This window comes from Lissotriton helveticus, chromosome 12 (genome assembly GCF_964261635.1).
Source record: "Lissotriton helveticus chromosome 12, aLisHel1.1, whole genome shotgun sequence".
NCBI classification, from domain to species: domain Eukaryota; kingdom Metazoa; phylum Chordata; class Amphibia; order Caudata; family Salamandridae; genus Lissotriton; species Lissotriton helveticus.
The window spans coordinates 139,826,697-139,852,164 of record NC_136073.1 but is presented as its reverse complement, the minus strand read 5'-3'; the positions used below and the strand labels follow the sequence as shown (position 1 = coordinate 139,852,164).

Sequence of the window (25,468 nt, the reverse complement as noted above, 5' to 3'; positions counted from 1 at the left end):
AGACAGGATAAGAGATGTTTGTGGGTCGTAAATGGGCACGGTTACCAGCTTCGGCCGCCTAATCATGATCAGGCCAACGAACACAAGAACCAGTATAGCAGGACTGGCCTCAGGCTGGGGAGGCAGCTCTTGCCGAGTCATGCTGCCACAGCGTTGCTGGCCTAAGGTGCACGTGTCCCTCGCAAGGTGAACCGCCGGCTAAAGCCTACGTGTCCTTAAATGAAAAGAGGTCATTGCGCGTCCATTGACTATGTGAGGGCAAGGAATACAAAATGGCTTCCGTGTTCTAAGATGGATGCCATGGGTAGAACAGAAATGTGTTTGTAACTGGAGTGCTCTTGCTCGTAGCATAGCGAAAACACCAGGATATACTAAATGGATCATTTGCGGTTCACTGATACCAAAATTATGTATTTACGACAATGTTACAAACACGAGTAAAATCGTCACGGAACCTCAGACCCTCCTTTTGCCCTTACATAGGCAATTACTCAGTCTATGTCAGAGTCAGAGTCTAATTCTATGCTCATTAGGTCAGTGACATGTTGTTGCACCATCATCTTGTCTCGTACCTTTTCTCCAAATGCAGGTGGTTTTCTGAAACAGGTTGCAGCACAGAGACTACACAAAGCGGGACCACATTGGATAATAAGGCAGCACGAGAACAGAAATACTAGGATGGCACCAATGACCATCAGAACCTTCCATCCCCACGCTGATACCAGAGTCCAAAACCACTCCATGAAGGACCAGTTTCCCTTATCTACGTGTATAGAGTCGGAAATCTTGTGTAGCTTAGAGATCGCTTCATAGACTGTTGGAGCATTATTTGGAATAAAGACACAGCAGCTCGATTGGATCATTCTGCATACCCCACCTCGATCTGCAAGTATTACGTCTAGAACCATTCGGTTCTGCAACGTCATGAGACGATCCGCCTGAAGCTCAGCTGTTAAGTTACTAAGGGCACCAACAGTTTCTGTAATAGTAGATTCAACTACCCGTGTTAGTTGACGTAGATTTCTACTATTGGCCATAGGCCCCCAAAACGGAAGGAAACCTTTGAAGAAGTCTCCAGCTTCCTGACCAGCGGTATCTTCCTTGCTGAAGACACCTCTTGCTACTCTGGTCTTGTGATAATCTGAAGAAGCAGTGTATGTCGGAGGTAACAATCGAGCAATATAACATGAACCTGAGAAGTCAGCAGGCAGCCATGTATACGCTCTGTCTTGACAGATGAAGTAAGTACCCCTAGCAGTCAGGAAGGCAGGGGAGGAGTTAGACGGAAATACGTAAGTCTCAACGCACTCACTCCTCCCTAGCTGAGCTCTCAGATTTCTCCCATTTCCTTGCAAACAGACCTGACCTCGGTGAGGCACGACCCAAACTGAAGTGGAGCTTTTACGCTTGCTTTCTCCCAAACTAAGGCGATACTCTGTAGAGTTCCAACTCAAATACACCCGTAATTCATCTCTAGGGTAAGATGGAGTATTATTGACGTCTTTAATCATGTCAATAATTCCCTGGACTAAAGCTTTGTTGGCTGAGTTGTATTTAGTGGACCGTGGTGGACGCGGAGGATAGGTCTCAAGGGCATATGAAAAAATGGTCTGAAAGGCCTGAAATGATCCATTGTAGCTAAAAGGCAAGACTAGATAGGGAATGCCTTTATCCATAGTGTGAGGTATCAAGCCGCACACCCAGCAGTCTGTAGTATTAACTACCAGTTGGTGTTGATGCAAGAGCTGTACAAATGTATTGTTAATAAATCTGAGCGTCGAGCTTGTTCGTGTTCAGGAAATGAGTGAAAAGAATGCATAGAAGAAACCGTAGAAGTAGTAGGATCAAGGGGAGGTACTGTAGTTACCGGCATGAAAATCAAATGCACACCAAAGATGATTCCACCCACCAACGTTATCAAAACGATTAAAAACGTAACTGCACATTGCATTAGAAAGCATTTGCTGTGAAGTATTCGGTACAGTCTATTTCTGCGAACATAAATTACATTCTTTCTTTGCAGCTCAGGAAGCTCCATCTTCTACGACCGTTCGCGACCACTGATGATGTGTACGTTGATGAAAATGCCTCTATCAGCCCTGGGAGTTCCCAGAACTAACAGAAAGATCGACCTTGTGTCTGACCCCCGCAGATTCAACTAGGCACACAGCCACGACCCTACGGCTACCCAGACGGCAAGGCAAAATTTAGAAACAACAAAAATAATAGTAAACTTCCTGGCTGGAGGCAATGTATCAGAAAATTCAAATGTGAAAATTGGCAGTTGCCTGCTTTATTTGTCCATATTGCGAGGTCGCAAGTTGTATCTCAGTTTTGCAGGAACTGTCTGATCTGGAAACAATGTATTTTCAGCTGACGTTACAATGTTCACGTTCGCAGATGGCAAATGTTCAGGGTTCAAAAGAGCAGTTTCAGGAGGAGAGTCAGAGTTTGATGTATCTGTGATCAGTTCTGCATCACTGAAAGGTATGAACCTGGGGACTTGTTCTGTTTCAGAGGCACTGATTCCTTTCTTTACCCAGTTGTCGTAAGGAAGTGGCAGAGGCACACGTTTGACATGTGTCGTATGGATCCAGTTCTTCCTTCCGGCCACACGAATAGCAGTTCTCGTTGCTAGTAAGACTTGAAAAGGGCCAATGAATCTGGGCTGAAGATTTTTCGTTCTTGCAAAATTTCTAATGACCACCTGGTCACCCGGTTTCAGCTGATGGCCTGGACTCTCCGGTGGCTTTGGCAATGCATCGAAAACCTGTTGGTGAATAAGACTCAATTTAGCAGTCAAGTCGAAAAGGTAATCAATTAACATTGGGTATTCCAGCTGCTTGAATTCTTTTGGTCTAGGTACCCCCCAAACATTTGCAGGACGACCAAAAACTATTTCATATGGACTAAGCCCTACTCTAGAATGTACAGTTGCTCTTGTTGATAGCAAAGCCAAAGGCAATGCGTCTGGCCAGGACAAACCCGTGGATGCTTGTATCTTAGCAAGTTTCAGTTTAAGGGTGCCATTGTAACCCTCGACTAAACCCGCGGACTGGGGATGATTCGCACTATGAAACTTCTGTCTAATCCCTAGGCCGGCACACACACTCTGCATAACTTTCCCTACGAACTCACTTCCGTTATCTGACCATACAATCCGTGGCATTCCGTATCTGGGGAAGTATTCTTTAAGAAGAATTTTGGCAGTGGATAAGGCAGTATTGTCCTTTAGCGGGTATGCTTCGATCCATCTGGAGAAAGCACAAACTACCACTAGGACGTATTTCAGATTATTACAACGATCCATGTGAATGAAGTCTAGCTGGATCACTTCGAAGGGGCAGGAGGGAGGAGCGAAATGACCTGCAGGTGTGGGGATTCCCTTGCCAGGATTATGCATCAAGCATACCATACAATTCCTCACCACTCTCTCTGCGCACTTACTAATCCCATCATTCTTCCAAACTGGAGCCAACATCTTACAAATCCCTTTAGAACTGATGTGCGCTGCTCCATGTGCCATCGTCACTACTGCAAGCACATACGCATCAGGCAACATCCAACGCTGTTGTTCCGACAAGTCAATCCAACACCCACTCGAGTCCAATTTACCCGTGCTCTCTTTCCATGCAAGCTTTTCCTCCTCAGTCGCCTCTTTCTGAATTTCTTTCACGCTTTCCACTGTGTCTTCACACATTCCAGACTCAGAAATCCATCTTGCAGACGTTGCAACATACATTCTACTCATCATATTTCTAGCTGTCTGTTTTGCAGTCTCATCGTCAAAAGCATTCCCACGACCAACATCATCCGTGATTGCTTTATGAGCACTGCATTTCACAATCGCAACTTCAGTCGGCAAGGTTAGAGATTCCAACAAGTCATTAACTAGCTGGCCATGTTGAATCTTAGTCCCATGGGACGTAATGAAACCACTCTCTTTCCACAAGCGGCCAAAACTATGGGCCACGCCGAACGCGTATTGACTATCTGTGAACACATTTACTCTCTTTCCCTTAGCTAAAACGCACGCTCTTGTTAGCGCGATCAATTCTGCAGCCTGGGCAGAATTCTGACTCACTCTTGCAGTCTCCACAATCGTACTCAAAGTCGTTACTGCATAAGCAGCAGTCACATCACCATTCTCTAATTTGAAGCAAGACCCATCAACATACAACGTTCCATCTGGATCTGATAACGGAGTGTCTTTTAGATCAATTCGTCCTTTTGTTTCTTCCTCAGTTTTGAAACAACAGTCGTGTGGTTCGGAATCACTCGACTCTTGGCTAGTCGGCAACAATGTTGCTGGATTCAATACATTGCATCTTTTGATCTGAATATGGCTCGCTAACAGTGTCAGTTCATAACCTGATAATCTAGCACTGGTAAGGTGCTGCGTCTTGGTTCGGTTCATGAGTGTATCTACAGCATGAGGAACCATAACTACTAGCATGTTGTTCATTACTAAACCAGCAGATTGTCGAATGGAGGCTGCAGCTGCGGCTGTAGCTCTCAAGCAACTAGGCAACGCTCTAGCTACTGGATCTAATGTTGATGAAAAATACGCACAAGGGCGTTGTTTATCACCAAATTTCTGTGTCAACACACTCAACGCGCAACCTTCTCTCTCATGGACATAGAGCGTGAAAGGCTTACTGTAATCGGGTGTACCCAATACAGGAGCTGAACACAGTGCATTTCGTAACTCAGAAAAACTCTGCTGACATTCAGCAGACCATGGTACCGGACTCGGAACACCTTTCCCAGTCAAGGCTACCAATGGTTTTGCCAAAAGAGAAAAATTTGGGATCCATTGCCTACAATATGAGGTAATACCTAAAAAGGCACGTACTTCTCTCTGCGTGCTAGGAACATTCATCTGTGTAATTGCCTTTATTCTCTCTGGGGTCAACTTCCTTCCCTCCTTTGACAAGAGATGACCTAGGTAGGTCACTTCTTGGCAGCAGTATTGCATTTTTGAAGGTGACACCTTGTGATTCAAATTTGACAAATGATGCAATAAAGAAATCGTAGCTGTTTTGCAAGTTTCCTTGTCATCAGCAGCCACTAGAAGATCATCAACATATTGTATTAAAGCAGAACCAGGAGGAAGTACGAAGGAATCTAACTGGCTTTTTAATGCTTGACTGTAAATGGATGGGCTTTCACAATAGCCTTGTGGAGCGCGTTTAAACCTGAAGCTTCGTCCTCCTAGAGAGAAACCGAAGATATCTCTGCTTTCTTCGGCTATCGGAATGCTGAAAAAGGCATTTTTTAAGTCGACAACCGAAAACCATGCTGCTGTAGCAGGAATCAACGTTAACAATGCAGTAATGTCTGGAACCACAGGAAACTGTGGAATCACAATTTTATTAACCTCTCTAAGATCAATTACAAACCTATATACTGGAGGTTTTGTTGGGTCAGTTCGTTTCAAAATAGGCAGTACAGGACTATTACAGACATTACCTCTAGTTTCTTCTATAACGTCTTTCTCAATCAGATCATGCACTATCAGTAGGAGCGCACGCTCACCTTCACTAGAGATTCTGTATTGTGGAATTCGTGGAAGTTTGACATTTGCTTTCAAAGTTACTATATAGGGTGGAATTTCCAATAGACCTACATCATTAGGACCAGTCGCCCAAAGAGTATCAGGGAGTGAACGCAGCTCTGGTGGGAGCGCATCCATCGACAAGTACATCGGAGAGATTATTCTTTTACCCAACGTAAGCTGTACTCCTTCTGGAGAACAGTATAATGTCGCATATAGGCGTTTTAACAAGTCTAAACCAAGCAGATTTTCGTTACAACCTGTCGTCAAAATCAGGGGTGCTTTCAATTGACAGGGTCCAACAGAAATAGACAAAGGACCAGAAACAGGGTTATGAACAGGGGCGCCCAAAAAACCTACTGAAACGTTTGTTGAGCCAGACAAAGGTGCGCCAGGGAGTTTCGCATGTATGATAGAACTTTTTGCTGCACCAGTATCCAACAGAAACGGTTCGACTATACCTGATGTTGCTACTGCGACATAAGGCCCACTCTGATCTACTGGAACTGATACTACTCCCTCTCTTTGTCCATGGCTGTCCTAGTACTCACTTTGCTGACCTTCCTCACTAGCTTCATAATAGTCTTCAACATGATACTGTGGAGACCTATTCTGTTGGGCAGATTGTCCATTTCGCTGGTCGAAATAATTAGAAGGGCGATCACTCGTCTGCGGAGGCATAGCACCTCTTCCTCGACCTCTAGAATTTTGCATATAACCACCACGACCTCTCTGAGCAGCCGCAGTATTATTTTGCGTTCGAACAGGACACTCATTTTTGTAATGACCTTCCATTTTGCAATAAGCACATTGATTCCATTGGTATTGTGGCCTTTGAAAATTATAATCCGTTCTTTGATATGACCCTTGCTGTATATTAGTCTGATTCGTGCGAGGCGGATAAGCTTGCTGTAAAAGTACTTTAGTTTTTTAATCTTTCGTCTTTTTATCTGTTTTTTCCTTCTCTTCTTTATCCCTATTTTCATAGTACTGGGCAGTCGCAAGTATTTGCACAGTCGTAGAGACAGCCCACGCACTTTCAGAATTCTTTAATTTACCACTAAGTTCTGGCAACAGATTGTGCACAAATTTATCAACAAATATTCTCTGGCCTCCTTCTGTGCTCATATCCTGACCACTATGATCCACGAAAGTCTCCTCGAATCTTGTGAAAAAGTCGGAGACGCTTTCGTCTTTCTTCTGTTTGCACGCGGACAATTTGTCCCAGTTAACGCGCAATGCTGGCATCAAGGTTTTCATTAAATCGATTATTCTACCGGGCAAATTAGCAATTAAGGGTTCAGGTTTAGAACCACCGACTTGTTGACCATCCGCTGCAATTATAGCTGCCCAATCACCACCTAGGGCAACTGGATGATTCTCTTTACGAATTTTAGCCCAAATTGGTTGTGGTACTACATTACCAAATAGCAGATCTATGTCAGCAAGATTCAATACACAAGCGTCAACTGTTTGAGCCAACTCTTTGTAGTACCCTGCAGGATTTTTACGCGGATCTGGCAAGGCCTGTTTCACTGCTAATACTTCAGCTCGCTTCCATGGAATATGTATCCATACTCTCTGGAATTGGGCCGGAGCGGCTGCGATACCAAGCGGTGCATTAGCTTGCACAGCTTCACGCCAAATTGGTGGAACCTCTCTCATTGGGTATTGACGATTTTGTTTCGTACTACGTTTCCCTAACTCCCTTGGTGAACGAAGGGATGAGTCGGTCCTATAACTTAGAACCAGTTCCATCGCTTCTTTTATATTTTGACCGACTATCATACCTGCAGCAAACTCTTTCTGAACATTAATTAATTCTCCTAGATTTGATTCAGGGTCATCCTCTTCCAATTCCTCACGTAGAAGGAAACACATTTCATCGAACACATATCGTTGTGTCGGTTCATTCCATTGCATAAATGTATCTAATACATCTTGTATATTATATCTTCCAACTTTTGAAACCCATCTAAGAGCAGTGGAATCTAATATTCCTCTTTCTTCAGTACTGGGAAGCTGGCTACGCCTCTGCACAGAGTCAGAGGTAGGAGTCTTAATCAGAGTTTTATAGAAGGGAGATAGAATATTAGAGACAGAATCAGTGATTCTCCGACGAACAGAAAGTGGAGTCATAATATTAGCAGAGGCAGTAAATAGAGTAGCAGTTGGAACAGATAGATTAGGAACAGTAGGAGTAGCAGGCAAGATAGCTTGTGAACTAGCAGGTGTGAGCGATACAGGCATAGGTAAAGAAGTCGGCAACCCTGAAAGAGGGGGTGCCAAAGGAACATTAATATTGACCACAGGAGGTACAGGAACTTGATTCAGAGGAGCGGGAACACCAGGTTGTCCAGCAACCGGTAATTGAACATTCGGTATAGGTGGAGCCGTAGCACCCTGTGCATACGGTGGGGGTGATCGTAACAAGTAAGACAACAGGGGATCCTTTTCAGGGTCCTCTACTGTCTTAGCTGTACTCGATGGCAAAGCAGGATAGCACTTGTCTATCGCTAAATTACGCTCTCTATTGGCCACCTCCATCGCTTTTTCAGACTCGTTGAGTTGCAGCTGCTTAGCAGACTGTTCTAAAGTCAACTCTTGCTCTTTCTGTTCTTTCTTCAACTTTTTAATTTCTCTCTGTTTAGATTCTTTTCGCCAATAACGGAAAGAATCAAACATTGCCGGCCGGGCTTTCTTCTTAAACAACCTTCTTTCTAGATTATCGAGAACTTCAGGTTCAAAACTACCATGTAGTGGCCAACTAAGGACACCATCTTTCTCTGTATAGTGGATCCATACCTCGTTATAAGAGATAGGGCCCACACCAAATTTGCAATATAGATCATAAAGAGGAGTTCCAATCGGAGGAACCAAACACGAGTCCTCTAACTGGGAATCACTGTTGCAACTAAAACAAGACAACATACAATTTTTCCGACTTACCATTTTATAATCCGGAACACAGAACAGACAAAATACAAACAAAAGGGTGCGCACTTGAACCAAGAACTTAGGCCTACCAGAACTGATAAATGTATCGATACCTGAACTGAACCGAATGATTATCGTAACCAGAATAACCAGTGATAATCTTACAGAACTGAACTGAACTGAGAACTAAAAGGATTATCCAAACAGGAGCAACCCTCACAAAATACTTAACTGAGGCACTGAAGACGTCACCAAGGAGAAACCCGTCACGTCTCGCCGTACTGAGGACTGCACCTCGGGTCCAAGACAGGGCGACGGTCAAGGCAACGGACCACTGCAGCCGTCTGAACGGGAACCCCCGTGGAAGAGAACGTCGGGCCACTTTTGCGATATGCCGGGATCGATGAAGTGGGGCGCCTCCCTCTGAAATCTTCACACGAAGCTCCTCGAACTCTTCAGGCTTTTGGACCGGTACCGAATGACGTCGCCCCACGTTGGGCGCCAATTGGAGTTCTGGACTTTTTTGGTTCTGTCCAGAGGTGTCAGGGATAACACCCGAAGACCCCGGAGTTCTACCTGTCTCGGTGCACAAACAAACAGAAACACGGGCTTCTCGATGGTGGCGTCAAAGACCAAAGGTTTATTACTGCAGGGACACAGAAGTCACAGAAACTGCACAGGGGCAGTGTCTAGGAGCCTGTTCGATTTGTACAAAGAGGGTTACTCCTTAAATACTAAATATTCTGCTCGGGGCAAATTCTTTACATGTTACCACAGTTCTAAACATTCGTGTCTTGAACAATAAATATTTGGCGTTGCACAGGAATCGTCAACAGTATCTGAAAAACATTACGAATGAGGGGTTCCCACTATTCCATCATAATCCCATGTCAATTTCTCATTCAAGACCCGGACCGCCTCATCGTAAATTTCGTTACCTCCCCCTAATAAAGGCCCAGAAGGAAAGGAGCAGAGCCAGGTGCAGAAGATAGAAAGACAGGATAAGAGATGTTTGTGGGTCGTAAATGGGCACGGTTACCAGCTTCGGCCGCCTAATCATGATCAGGCCAACGAACACAAGAACCAGTATGGCAGGACTGGCCTCAGGCTGGGGAGGCAGCTCTTGCCGAGTCATGCTGCCACAGCGTTGCTGGCCTAAGGTGCACGTGTCCCTCGCAAGGTGAACCGCCGGCTAAAGCCTACGTGTCCTTAAATGAAAAGAGGTCATTGCGCGTCCATTGACTATGTGAGGGCAAGGAATACAAAATGGCTTCCGTGTTCTAAGATGGATGCCATGGGTAGAACAGAAATGTGTTTGTAACTGGAGTGCTCTTGCTCGTAGCATAGCGAAAACACCAGGATATACTAAATGGATCATTTGCGGTTCACTGATACCAAAATTATGTATTTACGACAATGTTACAAACACGAGTAAAATCGTCACGGAACCTCAATCCCAGTCAAAGAGGTGAAATGTGCAGCATCTGCCGCAAAACACATACACTACATATAAGACTCTTATGACTGACAGTGTCACCTGATTTGCACTATAAAAGTCACATACATCATGGGCCTGAGTAGCCCAAGTAGCTCGCCGTGATCATATAGTGGTTAGTACTCTGCGTTGTGGCCGCAGCAACCTCGGTTCGAATCCGAGTCACGGCATTGCGGGTGGCAATGTCATGGCAGTTGGGTGATATTTTTTATTTGCAATATACAGAGTATTATTATTTTTTAAATAACACCTGTCCCAAACACTTTGTTTTCTTTGATTTGTGAAATTGCCAGCTTTAATCATGAGAAGTCATTTCATTATGATGCCACAGCTGTGGGGCAGCAGGGACAGAGTGTTTTAATACATGCAATGCTTACTTTTAATGTACTCTTGCATGTTGTAGCCCATGTAATTGTGCAGAAATCGTTTTTGAGGAATGCAAAAACATTTCCTTGTGTAATAATACCTTTTCTGTAAGAATGACTTGGCCGGTTAGCTCAGTTGGTTAGAGCGTGGTGCTAATAACGCCAAGGTCGCGGGTTCGATCCCCGTACCGGCCATTTTTTTTCACAATTAAAAGAGAGTAGTCATGCATCACAGTACAAGACGTTTAAAAACAACGTATAGGTTGTTTGTTTATTCTGGTCATTAACTGGGTTCTGATGGCTGATGTTTGTGCAAGGGTGAGTGTTGCTAGTACCATGTAAAGGGCACTGTGGTCTAACAGCCCCCAGCCTCCCTCTCCTATGGCTGGACGACCAGCCCGCTCCTTGGGTCTCTCAAAGTGCATTTTTTAAAGCCCTGTTTGAAGCTGGGACGCATCAACTAAAGGTGACACTTTCTCTCCAAAAGTGACGATTTCTCGGCTTCTCGTTGGGGTGTCCAGAGGTGACGAGAGGTGAAGGAAAGAGCACATGGGTTATGTAGCATCATTAAATTGTCTGCTATGTATTAGTGATCTTTAACATCGTTACTCTCTCGTTTAGTTTAACGTATGTATAGCACACTCGTCCACCCATGTAAATATTGCAAAATGAATACAGATATGTACACCTAATGATATACGTTTGTCGTGACCCTCTTTGTAATTTTTCCATACCATGTTCAGGTTTTTCTTTCTCCATTTTCTTGTCGGCAGTAGCTGAATACAAATTTAGAGACAGAAAAGTATGGAGTGCCTCACAGTGATACCGACACAGAAGGTACAATGGTTCTAAGTGAGTGGAAATAGGCGCTGTAGCTTAGTTGGTTAAAGCGCCTGTCTATTAAACAGGAGATCCTGAGTTCGAATCTCAGCAGTGCCTTGTTTTTACGCAACCTCATACAAGACTTTTTGTTTGATTAAAGACTCATTGTCTGCAAACACAATTTCTCCTATTATAATTATCCTCATGTACACAATGCTCCTCCTTAAAACCTAAAGATGTTTCAGGTTTTTACCTGCCATTGTAATGTACCACCAGCCACCAGTATCTTTAATTTTCAAAGCCAATCAGTTTGGTTTTGTGACGTGAAAAGATGTTTTTAAGCTTCGCTCGCTTCAAAGTACAACCTAGGCAGCAGTAATGCAAGCTTCAAACAACAGGTGCAGCACAGGCAGCACCTGAGTACCATTGCATTACTGACACTGTTACTGAAGAGGCAGAAGAGGTTCAAGCTTCAGTGCCTCAAGAACAGGCAACGCAAGGGCAGCAGAGTCTGATGGATTGTGAGAGCTTGGAAAATGACACTGTGTGCTGCATGGAGCTAAAAATGCTGTATCCATAGTACTGTGCCAAGTTTTGGAGGCCACATCAGTGATATTGTGTTCTCTTAGGGAGACTTCACGTGAGGTTCTGGAGGACTATTCTGAAATATTGTGTCTGTCCTGGGAGACTCCTACGGAGTATTGTCATGTGCATCACACCCCACACGAAACGTCATGTCCAGTTCTTCATGGCTTACCAAGAGGTTTGATACTACTCTTCCAATGTTTGAATAACATAACGCTTGAGGTGTAAAAAGGAGGGAGCGGTCCTAGCAGAGTAGGACTGGAGTGCAGTCTGTGTTGGTTTGTGAACATCCCAGTCAAAGAGGTGAAATGTGCAGCATCTGCCTCAAAACACATACACTACATATAAGACTCTCATGACTGACAGTGTCACCTGATTTGCACTATAAAAGTCACATACATCATGGGCCTGAGTAGCCCAAGTAGCTCGCCGTGATCGTATAGTGGTTAGTACTCTGCGTTGTGGCCGCAGCAACCTCGGTTCGAATCCGAGTCACGGCATTGCGGGTGGCAATGTCATGGCAGTTGGGTGATATTTTTTATTTGCAATATACAGAGTATTATTATTTTTTAAATAACACCTGTCCCAAACACTTTGTTTTCTTTGATTTGTGAAATTGCCAGCTTTAATCATGAGAAGTCATTTCATTATGATGCCACAGCTGTGGGGCAGAAGGGACAGAGTGTTTTAATACATGCAATGCTTACTTTTAATGTACTCTTGCATGTTGTAGCCCGTGTAATTGTGCAGAAATCGTTTTTGAGGAATGCAAAAACATTTCCTTATGAAATAATATCTTTCTGTATGAATGACTTGGCCGGTTAGCTCAGTTGGTTAGAGCGTGGTGCTAATAACGCCAAGGTCGCGGGTTCGATCCCTGTACCGGCCTGTATTTTTCACAATTAAAAGAGAGAAGTCATGCATTACAGTACAAGACGTTTAAAAACAACGTATAGGTTGTTTGTTTATTCTGGTCATTAACTGGGCTCTGATGGCTGATGTTTGTGCAAGGGTGAGTGTTGCTAGTACAATGTAAAGGGCACTGTGGTCTAACAGCCCCCGGCCTCCCTCTCCTATGGCTGGACGACCAGCCCGCTGCTTGGGTCTCTCAAAGTGCACTTTTTGAAGCCCTGTTTGAAGCTGGGACGCATCAACTAAAGGTGACACTTTCTCTCCAAAAGTGACGATTTCTCGGCTTCTCGTTGGGGTGTCCAGAGGTGACGAGAGGTGAAGGAAAGAGCACATGGGTTATGTAGGCATCATTAAATTGTCTGATTTGTATTAGTGATCTTTAACATCGTTACACTCTCGTTCAGTTTAACGTATGTATAGCACACTCGTCCACCCGTGTAAATATTGCAAAATTAATACTTTATATGTACACCTAATGATATACGTTTGTCGTGACCCTCTTTGTAATTTTTCCATACCATGTTCAGGTTTTTCTCCATTTTCTTGTCGGTAGTAGCTGGATAAAAATTTAGAGACAGAAAAGTATGGAGTGCCTCACAGTGATACCGACACAGAAGGTACAATGGTTCTAAGTGAGTGGAAATAGGCGCTGTGGCTTAGTTGGTTAAAGCGCATGTCTAGTAAACAGGAGAACCTGAGTTCGAATCTCAGCTGTGCCTTGTTTTTACACAACCTCATACAAGACTTTTTGTTTGATTAAAGACTCATTGTCTGCAAACACAATTTCTCCTATTATAATTATCCTCATGTACACAATGCTCCTCCTTAAAACCTAAAGATGTTTCGGGTTTTTACCTGCCATTGTAATGTACCACCAGCCACCAGTATCTTTAATTTTCAAAGCCAATCAGTTTGGTTTTGTGACGTGAAAAGATGTTTTTAAGCTTCGCTCGCTTCAAAGTACAACCTAGGCAGCAGTAATGCAAGCTTCAAACAACAGGTGCAGCACAGGCAGCACCTGAGTACCATTGCATTACTGACACAGTTACTGAAGAGGCAGAAGAGATTCAAGCTTCAGTGCCTCAAGAACAGGCAACGCAAGGGCAGCAGAGTCTGATGGATTGTGAGAGCTTGGAAAATGACACTGTGTGCTGCGTGGAGCTAAAAATGCTGTATCCATAGTACTGTGCCAAGTTTTGGAGGCCACATCAGTGATATTGTGTTCTCTTAGGGAGACTTCACGTGAGGTTCTGGAGGACTATTCTGAAATATTGTGTCTGTCCTGGGAGACTCCTACGGAGTATTGTCATGTGCATCACACCACACACGAAACGTCATGTCCAGTTCTTCATGGCTTACCAAGAGGTTTGATACTACTCTTCCAATGTTTGAATAACATAACGCTTGAGGTGTAAAAAGGAGGGAGCGGTCCTAGCAGAGTAGGACTGGAGGGCTGTCTGTGTTGGTTTGTGAACATCCCAGTCAAAGAGGTGAAATGTGCAGCATCTGCCTCAAAACACATACACTACATATAAGACTCTCATGACTGACAGTGTCACCCGATTTGCACTATAAAAGTCACATACATCATGGGCCTGAGTAGCCCAAGTAGCTCGCCGTGATCGTATAGTGGTTAGTATTCTGCGTTGTGGCCGCAGCAACCTCGGTTCAAATCCGAGTCACTGCATTGCGGGTGGCAATGTCATGGCAGTTGGGTGATATTTTTTATTTGCAATATACAGAGTATTATTATTTTTTAAATAACACCTGTCCCAAACACTTTGTTTTCTTTGATTTGTGAAATTGCCAGCTTTAATCATGAGAAGTCATTTCATTATGATGCCACAGCTGTGGGGCAGAAGGGACAGAGTGTTTTAATACATGCAATGCTCACTTTTAATGTACTCTTGCATGTTGTAGCCCGTGTAATTGTGCAGAAATCGTTTTTGAGGAATGCAAAAACATTTCCTTATGAAATAATACCTTTCTGTATGAATGACTTGGCCGGTTAGCTCAGTTGGTTAGAGCGTGGTGCTAATAACACCAAGGTCGCGGGTTCGATCCCTGTACCGGCCAGTATTTTTCACAATTAAAAGAGAGAAGTCATGCATTACAGTACAAGACGTTTAAAAACAACGTATAGGTTGTTTGTTTATTCTGGTCATTAACTGGGCTCTGATGGCTGATGTTTGTGCAAGGGTGAGTGTTGCTAGTACAATGTAAAGGGCACTGTGGTCTAACAGCCCCCAGCCTCCCTCTCCTATGGCTGGACGACCAGCCCGCTCCTTGGGTCTCTCAAAGTGCACTTTTTGAAGCCCTGTTTGAAGCTGGGACGCATCAACTAAAGGTGACACTTTCTCTCCAAAAGTGACGATTTCTCGGCTTCTCGTTGGGGTGTCCAGAGGTGACGAGAGGTGAAGGAAAGAGCACATGCGTTATGTAGGCATCATTAAATTGTCTGCTATGTATTAGTGATCTTTAACATCGTTACACTCTCGTTCAGTTTAACGTATGTATAGCACACTCGTCCACCGGTGTAAATATTGCAAAATGAATACAGATATGTACACCTAATGATATACGTTTGTCGTGACCCTCTTTGTAATTTTTCCATACCTTGTTCAGGTTTTTCTTTCTCCATTTTCTTGTCGGTAGTAGCTGGATAAAAATTTTGAGACAGAAAAGTATGGAGTGCCTCACAGTGATACCGACACAGAAGGTACAATGGTTCTAAGTGAGTGGAAACAGGCGCTGTGGCTTAGTTGGTTAAAGCGTCGGTCTAGTAAACAGGAGATCCTGAGTTCAAATCTCAGCAGTGCCTTGTTTTTACACAACCTCATACAAGACTTTTTGTTTGATTAAAGACTCATTGTCTGCAAACACAATTTCTCCTATTATAATTATCCTCATGTACACAATGCTCCTCCTTAAAACCTAAAGATGTTTCGGGTTTTTACCTGCCATTGTAATGTACCACCAGCCACCAGTATCTTTAATTTTCAAAGCCAATCAGTTTGGTTTTGTGACGTGAAAAGATGTTTTTAAGCTTCGCTCGCTTCAAAGTACAACCTAGGCAGCAGTAATGCAAGCTTCAAACAACAGGTGCAGCACAGGCAGCACCTGAGTACCATTGCATTACTGACACTGTTACTGAAGAGGCAGAAGAGGTTCAAGCTTCAGTGCCTCAAGAACAGGCAACGCAAGGGCAGCAGAGTCTGATGGATTGTGAGAGCTTGGAAAATGACACTGTGTGCTGCGTGGAGCTAAAAATGCTGTATCCATAGTACTGCGCCAAGTTTTGGAGGCCACATCAGTGATATTGTGTTCTCTTAGGGAGACTTCACGTGAGGTTCTGGAGGCCTATTCTGAAATATTGTGTCTGTCCTGGGAGACTCCTACGGAGTATTGTCATGTGCATCACACCACATACGAAACATCATGTCCAGTTCTTCATGGCTTACCGAGAGGTTTGATACTACTCTTCCAATGTTTGAATAACATAACGCTTGAGGTGTAAAAAGAAGGGAGCGGTCCTTGCAGAGTAGGACTGGAGGGCAGTCTGTGTTGGTTTGTGAACATCCCAGTCAAAGAGGCGAAATGTGCAGCATCTGCCTCAAAACACATACACAACATATAAGACTCTGATGACTGACAGTGTCACCTGATTTGCACTATAAAAGTCACATACGTCATGGGCCTGAGTAGCCCAAGTAGCTCGCCGTGATCGTATAGTGGTTAGTACTCTGCGTTGTGGCCGCAGCAACCTCGGTTCGAATCCGTGTCACGGCATTGCGGGTGGCAATGTCATGGCAGTTGGGTGATATTTTTTATTTGCAATATGCAGAGTATTATTATTTTTTAAATAACACCTGTCCCAAACACTTTGTTTTCTTTGATTTGTGAAATTGCCAGCTTTAATCATGAGAAGTCATTTCATTATGATGCCAGAGCTGTGGGGCAGCAGGGACAGAGTGTCTTAATACATGCAATGCTTACTTTTAATGTACTCTTGCATGTTGTAGCCCGTGTAATTGTGCAGAAATCGTTTTTGAGGAATGCAAAAACATTTCCTTGTGTAATAATAACTTTTCTGTATGAATGACTTGGCCGGTTAGCTCAGTTGGTTAGAGCGTGGTGCTAATAACTCCAAGGTCGCGCGTTCGATCCCTGTACCGGCCAGTATTTTTCACAATTAAAAGAGAGAAGTCATGCATTACATTACAAGACATTTAAAAACAACGTATAGGTTGTTTGTTTATTCTGGTCATTAACTGGGCTCTGATGGCTGATGTTTGTGCAAGGGTGAGTGTTGCTAGTACCATGTAAAGGGCACTGTGGTCTAACAGCCCCCAGCCTCCCTTTCCTATGGCTGGACGACCAGCCCGCTGCTTGGGTCTCTCAAAGTGCACTTTTTGAAGCCCTGTTTGAAGCTGGGACGCATCAACTAAAGGTGACACTTTCTCTCCAAAAGTGACGATTTCTCGGCTTCTCGTTGGGGTGTCCAGAGGTGACGAGAGGTGAAGGAAAGAGCACATGGGTTATGTAGGCATCATTAAATTGTCTGATTTGTATTAGTGATCTTTAACATGGTTACACTCTCGTTCAGTTTAACGTATGTATAGCACACTCGTCCACCCGTGTAAATATTGCAAAATTAATACTTTATATGTACACCTAATGATATACGTTTGTCGTGACCCTCTTTGTAATTTTTCCATACCATGTTCAGGTTTTTCTCCATTTTCTTGTCGGTAGTAGCTGGATAAAAATTTAGAGACAGAAAAGTATGGAGTGCCTCACAGTGATACCGACACAGAAGGTACAATGGTTCTAAGTGAGTGGAAATAGGCGCTGTGGCTTAGTTGGTTAAAGCACATGTCTAGTAAACAGGAGAACCTAAGTTCGAATCTCAGCAGTGCCTTGTTTTTACACAACCTCATACAAGACTTTTTGTTTGATTAAAGACTCATTGTCTGCAAACACAATTTCTCCTATTATAATTATCCTCATGTACACAATGCTCCTCCTTAAAACCTAAAGATGTTTCGGGTTTTTACCTGCCATTGTAATGTACCACCAGCCACCAGTATCTTTAATTTTCAAAGCCAATCAGTTTGGTTTTGTGACGTGAAAAGATGTTTTTAAGCTTCGCTCGCTTCAAAGTACAACCTAGGCAGCAGTAATGCAAGCTTCAAACAACAGGTGCAGCACAGGCAGCACCTGAGTACCATTGCATTACTGACACTGTTACTGAAGAGGCAGAAGAGGTTCAAGCTTCAGTGCCTCAAGAACAGGCAACGCAAGGGCAGCAGAGTCTGATGGATTGTGAGAGCTTGGAAAATGACACTGTGTGCTGCGTGGAGCTAAAAATGCTGTATCCATAGTACTGCGCCAAGTTTTGGAGGCCACATCAGTGATATTGTGTTCTCTTAGGGAGACTTCATGTGAGGTTCTGGAGGCCTATTCTGAAATATTGTGTCTGTCCTGGGAGACTCCTACGGAGTATTGTCATGTGCATCACACCACATACGAAACATCATGTCCAGTTCTTCATGGCTTACCGAGAGGTTTGATACTACTCTTCCAATGTTTGAATAACATAACGCTTGAGGTGTAAAAAGAAGGGAGCGGTCCTTGCAGAGTAGGACTGGAGGGCAGTCTGTGTTGGTTTGTGAACATCCCAGTCAAAGAGGCGAAATGTGCAGCATCTGCCTCAAAACACATACACAACATATAAGACTCTGATGACTGACAGTGTCACCTGATTTGCACTATAAAAGTCACATACGTCATGGGCCTGAGTAGCCCAAGTAGCTCGCCGTGATCGTATAGTGGTTAGTACTCTGCGTTGTGGCCGCAGCAACCTCGGTTCGAATCCGAGTCACGGCATTGCGGGTGGCAATGTCATGGCAGTTGGGTGATATTTTTTATTTGCAATATGCAGAGTATTATTATTTTTTAAATAACACCTGTCCCAAACACTTTGTTTTCTTTGATTTGTGAAATTGCCAGCTTTAATCATGAGAAGTCATTTCATTATGATGCCAGAGCTGTGGGGCAGCAGGGACAGAGTGTTTTAATACATGCAATGCTTACTTTTAATGTACTCTTGCATGTTGTAGCCCATGTAATTGTGCAGAAATCGTTTTTGAGGAATGCAAAAACATTTCCTTGTGTAATAATAACTTTTCTGTATGAATGACTTGTCCGGTTAGGTCAGTTGGTTAGAGCATGGTGCTAATAACTCCAAGGTCGCGCGTTCGATCCCTGTACCGGCCAGTATTTTTCACAATTAAAAGAGAGAAGTCATGCATTACATTACAAGACATTTAAAAACAACGTATAGGTTGTTTGTTTATTCTGGTCATTAACTGGGCTCTGATGGCTGATGTTTGTGCAAGGGTGAGTGTTGCTAGTACCATGTAAAGGGCACTGTGGTCTAACAGCCCCCAGCCTCCCTCTCCTATGGCTGGACGACCAGCCCGCTGCTTGGGTCTCTCAAAGTGCACTTTTTGAAGCCCTGTTTGAAGCTGGGACGCATCAACTAAAGGTGACACTTTCTCTCCAAAAGTGACGATTTCTCGGCTTCTCGTTGGGGTGTCCAGAGGTGACGAGAGGTGAAGGAAAGAGCACATGGGTTATGTAGGCATCATTAAATTGTCTGATTTGTATTAGTGATCTTTAACATCGTTACACTCTCGTTCAGTTTAACGTATGTATAGCACACTCGTCCACCCGTGTAAATATTGCAAAATTAATACTTTATATGTACACCTAATGATATACGTTTGTCGTGACCCTCTTTGTAATTTTTCCATACCATGTTCAGGTTTTTCTCCATTTTCTTGTCGGTAGTAGCTGGATAAAAATTTAGAGACAGAAAAGTATGGAGTGCCTCACAGTGATACAGACACAGAAGGTACAATGGTTCTAAGTGAGTGGAAATAGGCGCTGTGGCTTAGTTGGTTAAAGCGCATGTCTAGTAAACAGGAGAACCTGAGTTCGAATCTCAGCAGTGCCTTGTTTTTACACAACCTCATACAAGACTTTTTGTTTGATTAAAGACTCATTGTCTGCAAACACAATTTCTCCTATTATAATTATCCTCATGTACACAATGCTCCTCCTTAAAACCTAAAGATGTTTCGGGTTTTTACCTGCCATTGTAATGTACCACCAGCCACCAGTATCTTTAATTTTCAAAGCCAATCAGTTTGGTTTTGTGACGTGAAAAGATGTTTTTAAGCTTCGCTCGCTTCAAAGTACAACCTAGGCAGCAGTAATGCAAGCTTCAAACAACAGGTGCAGCACCTGAGTACCATTGCATTACTGACACTGTTACTGAAGAGGCAGAAGAGGTTCAAGCTTCAGTGCCTCAAGAACAGGCAACGCAAGGGCAGCAGAGTCTGATGGATTGTGAGAGCTTGGAAAATGACACTGTGTGCTGCGTGGAGCTAAAAATGCTGTATCCATAGTACTGCGCCAAGTTTTGGAGGCCACATCAGTGATATTGTGTTCTCTTAGGGAGACTTCACGTGAGGTTCTGGAGGCCTATTCTGAAATATTGTGTCTGTCCTGGGAGACTCCTACGGAGTATTGTCATGTGCATCACACCACATACGAAACATCATGTCCAGTTCTTCATGGCTTACCGAGAGGTTTGATACTACTCTTCCAATGTTTGAATAACATAACGCTTGAGGTGTAAAAAGAAGGGAGCGGTCCTTGCAGAGTAGGACTGGAGGGCAGTCTGTGTTGGTTTGTGAACATCCCAGTCAAAGAGGCGAAATGTGCAGCATCTGCCTCAAAACACATACACAACATATAAGACTCTGATGACTGACAGTGTCACCTGATTTGCACTATAAAAGTCACATACGTCATGGGCCTGAGTAGCCCAAGTAGCTCGCTGTGATCGTATAGTGGTTAGTACTCTGCGTTGTGGCCGCAGCAACCTCGGTTCGAATCCGAGTCACGGCATTGCGGGTGGCAATGTCATGGCAGTTGGGTGATATTTTTTATTTGCAATATACAGAGTATTATTATTTTTGAAATGAGACCTGTCCCAAACACTTTGTTTTCTTTGATTTGTGAAATTGCCAGCTTTAATCATGAGAAGTCATTTCATTATGATGCCAGAGCTGTGGGGCAGCAGGGACAGAGTGTTTTAATACATGCAATGCTTACTTTTAATGTACTCTTGCATGTTGTAGCCCGTGTAATTGAGTAGAAATCGTTTTTGAGGAATGCAAAAACATTTCCTTGTGTAATAATACCTTTTCAGTAAGAGTGCCTTGGCCAGTTAGCTCAGTTGGTTAGAGCGTGGTGCTAATAACGCCAAGGTCGCGGGCTCGATCCCCGTACAGGCCATTTTTTTCACAATTAAAAGAGAGAAGTCATGCATTACAGTACAAGACGTTTAAAAACAACGTATAGGTTGTTTGTTTATTCTGGTCATTAACTGGGATCTGATGGCTGATGTTTGTGCAAGGGTGAGTGTTGCTAGTACCATGTAAAGGGCACTGTGGTCTAACAGCCCCCAGCCTCCCTCTCCTATGGCTGGACGACCAGCCCGCTCCTTGGGTCTCTCAAAGTGCACTTTTTGAAGCCCTGTTTGAAGCTGGGACGCATCAACTAAAGGTGACACTTTCTCTCCAAAAGTGACGATTTCTCGGCTTCTCGTTGGGGTGTCCAGAGGTGACGAGAGGTGAAGGAAGGAGCACATGGGTTATGTAGGCATCATTATACTGTCTGCTATGTATTAGTGATCTTCAACATCGTTACACTCTCATTTAGTTTAACGTATGTATAGCACACTCGTCCACCCGTGTAAATATTGCAAAATGAATACAGATATGTACACCTAATGATATACGTTTGTCGTGACCCTCTTTGTAATTTTTCCATACCATGTTCAGGTTTTTCTTTCTCCATTTTCTTGTCGGTAGTAGCTGGATAAACATTTAGAGACAGAAAAGTATGGAGTGCCTCACAGTGATACCGACACGGAAGGTACAATGGTTCTAAGTGAGTGGAAATAGGCGCTGTGGCTTAGTTGGTTAAAGCCCCTGTCTAGTATCAGGAGATCCTGAGTTCGAATCTCAGCAGTGCCTTGTTTTTACACAACCTCATACAAGACTTTTTGTTTGATTAAAGACTCATTGTCTGCAAACACAATTTCTCCTATTATAATTATCCTCATGTACACAATGCTCCTCCTTAAAACCTAAAGATGTTTCGGGTTTTTACCTGCCATTGTAATGTACCACCAGCCACCAGTATCTTTAATTTTCAAAGCCAATCAGTTTGGTTTTGTGATGTGAAAAGATGTTTTTAAGCTTCGCTCGCTTCAAAGTACAACCTAGGCAGCAGTAATGCAAGCTTCAAACAACAGGTGCAGCACAGGCAGCACCTGAGTACCATTGCATTACTGACACTGTTACTGAAGAGGCAGAAGAGGTTCAAGCTTCAGTGCCTCAAGAACAGGCAACGCAAGGGCAGCAGAGTCTGATGGATTGTGAGAGCTTGGAAAATGACACTGTGTGCTGCGTGGAGCTAAAAATGCTGTATCCATAGTACTGTGCCAAGTTTTGGAGGCCACATCAGTGATATTGTGTTCTCTTAGGGAGACTTCACGTGAGGTTCTGGAGGCCTATTCTGAAATATTGTTTCTGTCCTGGGAGACTCCTACGGAGTATTGTCATGTGCATCACACCACATACGAAACGTCATGTCCAGTTCTTCATGGCTTACCAAGAGGTTTGATACTACTCTTCCAATGTTTGAATAACATAACGCTTGAGGTGTAAAAAGGAGGGAGCGGTCCTAGCAGAGTAGGACTGGAGGGCAGTCTGTGTTGGTTTCTGGACATCCCAGTCAAATAGGTGAAATGTGCAACATCTGCCTCAAAACACATACACTACATATAAGACTCTCATAACTGACAGTGTCACCTGATTTGCACTATAAAAGTCACATACATCATGGGCCTGAGTAGCCCAAGTAGCTCGCCGTGATCGTATAGTGGTTAGTACTCTGCGTTGTGGCCGCAGCAACCTCGGGTCGAATCCGAGTCACGGCATTGCGGGTGGCAATGTCATGGCAGTTGGGAGATATTTTTTATTTGCAATATACAGAGTATAATTATTTTTTAAATAACACCTGTCCCAAACACTTTGTTTTCTTTGATTTGTGAAATTGCCAGCTTTAATCATGAGAAGTCATTTCATTATGATGCCACAGCTGTGGGGCAGAAGGGACAGAGTGTTTTAATACATGCAATGCTTACTTTTAATGTACTCTTGCATGTTGTGGCCCGTGTAATTGCGCAAAAATCTTTGTTGAGGAATGCAAAAACATTTCCTTGTGTAATAATACCTTTTCTGTGTGACTGACTTGGCCGGTTAGCTCAGTTGGTTAAAAACGTGGTGCTAATAACACCAAGGTCGCGGGTTCGATCCCCGTACCGGCCAGTATTTTTCACAATTAAAATAGAAAAGTCATGCATTACAGTACAAGACGTTTAAAAACAACGTATAGGTTGTTTGTTTATTCTGGTCATTAACTGGGCTCTGATGGCTGATGTTTGTTCAAGGGTGAGTGTTGCTAGTACCATGTAAAGGGCACTGTGGTCTAACAGCCCCCAGCCTCCCTCTCCTATGGCTGGACGACCAGCCCGCTCCTTGGGTCTCTCAAAGTGCACTTTTTGAAGCCCTGTTTGAAGCTGGGACGCATCAACTAAAGGTGACACTTTCTCTCCAAAAGTGACGATTTCTCAGCTTCTCGTTGGGGTGTCCAGAGGTGACGAGTGGTGAAGGAAAGAGCACAAGGGTTATGTAGGCATCATTAAATTGTCTGCTATGTATTAGTGATCTTTAACATCGTTACACTCTTGTTTAGTTTAACGTATGTATAGCACACTCGTCCACCCGTGTAAATATTGCAAAATGAATACAGATATGTACACCTAATGATATACGTTTGTCGTGACCCTCTTTGTAATTTTTCCATACCATGTTGAGGTTTTTCTTTCTCCATTTTCTTGTCGGTAGTAGCTGGATAAAAATTTAGAGACAGAAAAGTATGGAGTGCCTCACAGTGATACCAACACAGAAGGTACAATGGTTTCAAGTGAGTGGAAATAGGCGCTGTGGCTTAGTTGGTTAAAGCGCCTGTCTAGTAAACAGGAGATCCTGAGTTCGAATCTCAGCAGTGCCTTGTTTTTACACAACCTCATATAAGACTTTTTGTTTGATTAAAGACTCATTGTCTGCAAACACAATTTCTCCTATTATAATTATCCTCGTGTACACAATGCTCCTCCTTAAAACCTAAAGATGTTTCGGGTTTTTACCTGCCATTGTAATGTACCACCAGCCACCAGTATCCTTAATTTTCAAAGCCAATCAGTTTGGTTTTGTGACGTGAAAAGATGTTTTTAAGCTTCGCTCGCTTCAAAGTACAACCTAGGCAGCAGTAATGCAAGCTTCAAACAACAGGTGCAGCACAGGCAGCACCTGAGTACCATTGCATTACTGACACTGTTACTGAAGAGGCAGAAGAGGTTCAAGCTTCAGTGCCTCAATAACAGGCAACGCAAGGGCAGCAGAGTCTGATGGATTGTGAGAGCTTGGAAAATGACACTGTGTGCTGCGTGGAGCTAAAAATGCTGTATCCATAGTACTGTGCCAAGTTTTGGAGGCCACATCAGTGATATTGTGTTCTCTTAGGGAGACTTCACGTGAGGTTCTGGAGGCCTATTCTGAAATATTGTGTCTGTCCCGGGAGACTCCTACGGAGTATTGTCATGTGCATCACACCACATACGAAACGTCATGTCCAGTTCTTCATGGCTTACCAAGAGGTTTGATACTACTCTTCCAATGTTTGAATAACATAACGCTTGAGGTGTAAAAAGGAGGGAGCGGTCCTAGCAGAGTAGGACTGGAGGGCAGTCTGTGTTGGTTTGTGAACATCCCAGTCAAAGAGGTGAAATGTGCAGCATCTGCCTCAAAACACATACACTACATATAAGACTCTCATGACTGACAGTGTCACCTGATTTGCACTATAAAAGTCACATACATCATGGACCTGAGTAGCCCAAGTAGCTCGCCGTGATCGTATAGTGGTTAGTGCTCTGCGTTGTGGCCGCAGCAAACTCGGTTCGAATCCGAGTCACGGCATCGCGGGTGGCGATGTCATGGCAGTTGGGTGATATTTTTTATTTGCAATATACAGAGTATTATTATTTTTTAAATAACACCTGTCCCAAACACTTTGTTTTCTTTGATTTGTGAAATTGCCAGCTTTAATCATGAGAAGTCATTTCATTATGATGCCACAGCTGTGGGGCAGAAGGGACAGGGTCTTTTAATACATGCAATGCTTACTTTTAATGTACTCTTGGATGTTGTAGCCCGTGTAATTGTGCAGAAATCGTTTTTGAGGAATGCAAAAACATTTCCTTGTGTAATAATACCTTTTCTGTGTGATTGACTTGGCCGGTTAGCTCAGTTGGTTAGAGCGTGGTGCTAATAACGCCAAGGTCGTGGGTTCGATCCCCGTACAGGCCAGTATTTTTCACAATTAAAATAGAAAAGTCATGCATTACAGTACAAGACGTTTAAAAACAACGTATAGGTTGTTTGTTTATTCTGGTCATTAACTGGGCTCTGATGGCTGATGTTTGTTCAAGGGTGAGTGTTGCTAGTACCATGTAAAGGGCACTGTGGTCTAACAGCCCCCAGCCTCCCTCTCCTATGGCTGGACGACCAGCCCGCTCCTTGGGTCTCT

General features: G+C 43.6%; 11 non-coding genes across 11 annotated transcripts; all 11 read left to right on the top strand.

The window, feature by feature from the left end:
• The first annotated feature begins 10,475 nt into the window (after positions 1-10,475).
• TRNAI-AAU (transfer RNA isoleucine (anticodon AAU)) lies at positions 10,476-10,549 on the top strand. The gene has a single exon. It is a non-coding gene; the product is annotated as a tRNA-Ile (tRNA).
• Positions 10,550-11,219: 670 nt separating this feature from the next.
• Positions 11,220-11,293, top strand: TRNAN-AUU (transfer RNA asparagine (anticodon AUU)). The gene has a single exon. It is a non-coding gene; the product is annotated as a tRNA-Asn (tRNA).
• An 896-nt stretch (positions 11,294-12,189) lies between these two features.
• TRNAH-GUG (transfer RNA histidin (anticodon GUG)) lies at positions 12,190-12,261 on the top strand. The gene has a single exon. It is a non-coding gene; the product is annotated as a tRNA-His (tRNA).
• Positions 12,262-12,576: 315 nt separating this feature from the next.
• Positions 12,577-12,650, top strand: TRNAI-AAU (transfer RNA isoleucine (anticodon AAU)). The gene has a single exon. It is a non-coding gene; the product is annotated as a tRNA-Ile (tRNA).
• A 668-nt stretch (positions 12,651-13,318) lies between these two features.
• TRNAT-AGU (transfer RNA threonine (anticodon AGU)) lies at positions 13,319-13,392 on the top strand. Its single transcript has one exon. It is a non-coding gene; the product is annotated as a tRNA-Thr (tRNA).
• Positions 13,393-15,420: 2,028 nt separating this feature from the next.
• TRNAT-AGU (transfer RNA threonine (anticodon AGU)) lies at positions 15,421-15,494 on the top strand. The gene has a single exon. It is a non-coding gene; the product is annotated as a tRNA-Thr (tRNA).
• Positions 15,495-17,520: 2,026 nt separating this feature from the next.
• Positions 17,521-17,594, top strand: TRNAT-AGU (transfer RNA threonine (anticodon AGU)). Its single transcript has one exon. It is a non-coding gene; the product is annotated as a tRNA-Thr (tRNA).
• Positions 17,595-18,490: 896 nt separating this feature from the next.
• TRNAH-GUG (transfer RNA histidin (anticodon GUG)) lies at positions 18,491-18,562 on the top strand. The gene has a single exon. It is a non-coding gene; the product is annotated as a tRNA-His (tRNA).
• Positions 18,563-19,620: 1,058 nt separating this feature from the next.
• TRNAT-AGU (transfer RNA threonine (anticodon AGU)) lies at positions 19,621-19,694 on the top strand. The gene has a single exon. It is a non-coding gene; the product is annotated as a tRNA-Thr (tRNA).
• Positions 19,695-20,581: 887 nt separating this feature from the next.
• On the top strand, positions 20,582-20,653 carry TRNAH-GUG (transfer RNA histidin (anticodon GUG)). Its single transcript has one exon. It is a non-coding gene; the product is annotated as a tRNA-His (tRNA).
• A 3,163-nt stretch (positions 20,654-23,816) lies between these two features.
• On the top strand, positions 23,817-23,890 carry TRNAT-AGU (transfer RNA threonine (anticodon AGU)). Its single transcript has one exon. It is a non-coding gene; the product is annotated as a tRNA-Thr (tRNA).
• The last annotated feature ends 1,578 nt before the right edge of the window (positions 23,891-25,468 follow it).